A 5,000-nucleotide genomic window follows, 5' to 3' on the forward strand; every position below is an offset into this window, starting at 1 on the left:
TTCAACCCGTAGCCGTAAAAAAAAAAAAATTAGGCAGTTGTTCTATATCCTTTCTGGTTCATCCAGGTAGAAGTCCTGGCATATTATTATGCCTGAGCGTTTCTAGGATATATAACACGTTTAGCATTTCAACCCGTAGCCGTAAAAAAAAAAATTAGGCAGTTGTTCTATATCCTTTCTGGTTCATCCAGGTAGAAGTCCTGGCATATTATTATGCCTGAGCGCTTCTAGGATATATAACATGTTTAGTATTTCAACCCGTAGCCGTAAAAAAAAATTAGGCAGTTGTTCTATATCCTTTCTGGTTCATCCAGGTAGAAGTCCTGGCATGATATAATTATGCCTGAGCGCTTCTAGGATATATAACACGTTTAGTATTTCAACCCGTAGCCGTCAAAAACAATTAGGAAGTTGTTCTATATCCTTTCTGGTCCATCCAGGTAGAAGTCCTGGCATGATATCATTATGCCTGAGCGCTTCTAGGATATATAACACGTTTAGCATTTCAACCCGTAGCCGTAAAAAATAAAATTAGGCAGTTGTTCTATATCCTTTCTGGTTCATCCAGGTAGAAGTCCTGGCATATTATTATGCCTGAGCGCTTCTAGGATATATAACACGTTTAGCATTTCGACCCGTAGCCGTAAAAAAACAAAAAAACTAGGCAGTTGTTCTATATCCTTTCTGGTTCATCCAGGTAGAAGTCCTGGCATATTATTATGCCTGAGCGCTTCTAGGATATATAACACGTTTAGCATTTCGACCCGTAGCCGTAAAAAAAAATTAGGCAGTTGTTCTATATCCTTTCTGGTTCATCCAGGTAGAAGTCCTGGCATATTATTATGCCTGAGCGCTTCTAGGATATATAACACGTTTAGCATTTCGACCCGTAGCCGTAAAAAAACAAAAAAACTAGGCAGTTGTTCTATATCCTTTCTGGTTCATCCAGGTAGAAGTCCTGGCATATTATTATGCCTGAGCGCTTCTAGGATATATAACACGTTTAGCATTTCGACCTGTAGCCGTAAAAAAAAATTAGGCAGTTGTTCTATATCCTTTCTGGTTCATCCAGGTAGAAGTCCTGGCATATTATTATGCCTGAGCGCTTCTAGGATATATAACACGTTTAGCATTTCGACCCGTAGCCATAAAAAAAAATTAGGCAGTTGATCTATATCCTTTCTGGTTCATCCAGGTAGTAGTCCTGGCATATTATTATGCCTGAGCGCTTCTAGGATATATAACACGTTTAGCATTTCGACCCGTAGCCTTAAAAAGAAAAAAATAGGTAGTTGTTCTATATCCTTTCTGGTTCATCGTAGGTAGAAGTCCTGGCATATTATTATGCCTGAGCGCTTCTGGGATATATAGTAGCAGTTTGACCCGTAGAAAAAACAAACTCAGCCGTTCATTTTGTAGGAGATATTTAAGCGTTTTTGTCTGTGTTAGCAATGTGATCGACTTTATACGCAGACCTTAATAATATGTTTTTTTCTTTGACCCACGGCACTGAATAATTTTAGCCGAAACCTGAGCCGTACATTTGTTGAATGCCGCGCTTTTAATTAAATTTCTCGCCCTAGAATGATGACATGATGGCGCGAAAATTGACACCTCTATCGTATTAGATGCGAAATATGATCAGAGATAAATGGAATAGTGAATGTTACAAGCTTCTGAGTATCCAGCTGAGATAGGGGACTTTTAGTCCCCTATCTCAGCAAGATAAACAAAATTTTTTTGGTTGCTAAGACGGTGCGGCTCGTTATGAGCTGACTGTGTCCCTTTAAACTCTGGTTATTGACCTGACTGGTCAATTAAGTTGTGAATTGTTATTGAATAACTGGACAACTGACAATTTGACTAACAATAAATGACTGTTTAACTGTGACAATAGATGGATGGAAACACAACAATGACATTACGAGTCTTCATAGCAAATAACATCATGGCTTAACTGATGGACAACCAATAACACCGTGACTTCATTGACCAATCATGTCAATAACCAGATTTTAATACCATCAACTGACGTTATACAACTCACTTTGACTCTGAGGATGACTACCGCATGGGTTGTCGAAACATCAGTCACTGTCAACAACAACAGTACTATTCAGGGCTTAATGTTCACCGCACGATCGTACTCAACCTACATATGAAACAACTGCATTATCCGCTGGATAGAAATTTATCAAGTGGATAACGTTACCCACTTTAAACAACTGGGGTTTGATCAAAATTGGAGAATTTAATGAATGAATAATAATACAGTCAAATTCCGTTAATTAACGGACACTGAGAAGCTGCCACACAATTAATGTGTCCATATTTAGCAGGTTGAATCTAGAGAAAATATATCCGGCTTTCTTTCCCCGCAGGCAAAGCAAACTCTCCATGGTAATGAGGTGTCCCTAAAGCAGGGTATGACTGTAATAATAATAATAATATTTGCAATAGTCATTATAATAATAGAAATATTAATAGCTATGGTGTTAAATTTCAGGTTACAATGTCATTGTACGAGTTCAGGCAGGCAATAAGCTTACTTGAAACAAACCTTTTGAACACCTGAGTTGGAATTCAGGAGAATATGTAAAAAATCTATCTCCTATGGCCGCAATTGGCTTCCATGAATCAAACCATATTTTTCTTTTGGAAAATTTATGACAATTTTGAAGTAAAAATGTAACGCGTGCTAAATACTTTTTGACTTTAAAGCGTATTACATTTGATTTCACTATAACAAATTTTCAACTGCACCTATAACCGGAACGAAGTTGTTTCTTCGATAAAAGTGCACATTTAAGATTAAATGTGTAAAATAAGCAACGAAACATATAAGCTTAAAATAAGCTGACACGGTCAAACTTACGATCTCATATGAAATTTTGATTGATAATCGACAAAGAAAAAAAATCCATTAAAGGCTTCTGCAAAGAATCTTAGACCCCTTAAGAAAACAACAACTACTTAATTTTGTAAGATGATAAAGAAAGCTACAACAGAACAAAGGTTTTTTGCCTAATACTGGCAAGAAAAATTACAAATACTGTGATCGAATTTATAATCAAAAGAATTCATCGAAGCAAGACATAATTAGGCCGATCGTTTTCCGATAAGCTTGCACATTTTAAATCGCGGCTATTTTTTCACATTTACGTTGCCTATGACCTCGCGTGCACCAAAAACTGCGATTCTCCGAGACGATGTTGTTCATTAGCATGTTTGAAAAACAACTGGATGGGCTCGCGACGTAGAGGGAGGAAGTTGGCTCTTTCAAACTTACCAGTTAGCGAAGTAGTGTGCGAAGTTTGCTGGTTGTACTCGCTACCTGAAAGAATGCTGATACCACCAATCAAACAGGTCAACGTAAAATGCAAAGACGATTGATTCACAGCCTCCAGTGACCGTAAATTCCATTCATTGGTGACTACACATATCGCTCGAGCCAGCGTCGGTAAAATACTCTTGAAAACAACCGTGTTAGAAAAATACATGACGTCATCACCAATCAGAAGCCAGATGTACACGTGCTAACTTGGTCGCTTTGCGCCAAAGTGATTTTCGAGTGTTTATACTTTCTCTATTAAGATTTTCCTTCTTCAATAATTCAATAATGATGGCCCTCAACTTGAGCATCAGCGATGTTGTTGATTGTTATTGCAAAATGGTAGTTTTTTATATCGCGCAATTTAAAATAAATGAGTTTGTTTTTAAGTCCCCTTTTAGTGCTGCCAGGTGGCCAGGTTGATTCCAAAAATGGCGCGTCATTTGTCCATGGGGTTCGCTTTATACAAGGAAATGTGGAGGCATACTTAATTGAGGATGGCATACAAGGACAATTAAAACAGAAACGAGAAGAAAATGGATATTCATGAAAAATGTATTTCCTTCCAAAAAAGAATTGTAATCAGCAAAAACTCTTGTTTATATTTTCAGTTTCTGAACTGATTAAATATTTATTTGCAAGGTTGTTTGTGAACCTGAGAAGTTTCTGGATTCCTTGTAAAATCGTTAAAACTAGCACAGGAAATAATGTAATATATAAATGTTGTAAAGAGCACGTTTCGAAATGCACAAAGTGCCTTTTACAGTAAACAACTACTTCTAGAAACTCGGAGTTCTATATTCTTCGCGACCGTAAACAATTTCACGGCTGGAGTATGCGGGCGCGCTTTTTGGGAATGTGAGTTAAATAAATTCGTTCCCTTTTAATACAACGCCAAAAGCAGAAACCCAATCGCTGATGTAATATCCTGCGAGCAGAGGTTTCTTTCCTACTTGGATTTTCTGATGTGAAGATGCTGCTAACCCTTGAAATCGTTGAAAAGTGCTTTTTAATAACCCCAAACTTCTTAATGCAAATTGCCATGGCTCCTTACAACATTCCTTTACATTCCTTTTCTTGGGGGCGATTGGTACGTACGTGACTCGTAGAGCACGCAAAAAAGATGACATTCAAAGACAAGTGGACGCACTGGAATAGAAAATTTGTAATAATGAAGCCGTTGCACCTAAAATACTGAACTGACTCAAATTTAATATCTAACATGACGCAGGATACCCTAAATTTGAAGTTTAACGCGGCCAAAGCTAAGCCAGGAATTAAATCTACTTTCTATCGGTTAACGTCGATGCGTATTCTCTCCCTTTAATTTCTGATGGTTGCTCGATTTATTCTTATGCCGGTAATTCATCTTCGACTTGTTTTCCGATTGTTTTCTTTTACCCCTGTTCGGCGTTCTACTAAATATCATCACGGGGGAGAAAGGAAATATTCGAAGGGACGGCGTTGAGTATACGTGACATAAGAACAAAGCAAAATGGAGACAGGTGTAGTTTTTCAAGGGTAAAAACCAAAACGGAAATATTCTTGTATTTTTAGAACCATTTTTGGCTGCCACAGATTTTACCAAATGGCCCATTCATTAAACCAAAAATCCCAGTTATTTCGACTTGAAAGCAAATTGAACAAATGACTTCCGGGATAGGAATTA

General features: G+C 37.5%; 2 protein-coding genes across 3 annotated transcripts in view; one reads left to right on the top strand and one right to left on the bottom strand.

Annotated features, from left to right (window-relative positions):
• Nucleotides 1-5,000, top strand: part of LOC140953594 (NADH dehydrogenase [ubiquinone] 1 beta subcomplex subunit 7-like) — a 139,506-nt gene that overhangs the window by 67,251 nt on the left and 67,255 nt on the right. The gene's annotated exons all lie outside the window — the stretch shown is intronic.
• Nucleotides 1-5,000, bottom strand: part of LOC140921430 (ras-like protein rasD) — a 15,421-nt gene that overhangs the window by 9,702 nt on the left and 719 nt on the right. Inside the window, exon 1 of one of the 2 annotated variants that reach the window (XM_073371424.1) lies at nucleotides 3,290-3,499. The exons of the other annotated variant lie outside the window; for it this stretch is intronic. The gene's annotated coding sequence lies outside the window, so the exon portion shown is untranslated. Of the gene's footprint in view, nucleotides 1-3,289; nucleotides 3,500-5,000 lie in introns of those variants that run through there. 2 annotated transcript variants of the gene reach the window in all.

This window comes from Porites lutea, chromosome 12 (assembly GCF_958299795.1).
Source record: "Porites lutea chromosome 12, jaPorLute2.1, whole genome shotgun sequence".
Classification (NCBI taxonomy): Eukaryota; Metazoa; Cnidaria; class Anthozoa; order Scleractinia; family Poritidae; genus Porites; species Porites lutea.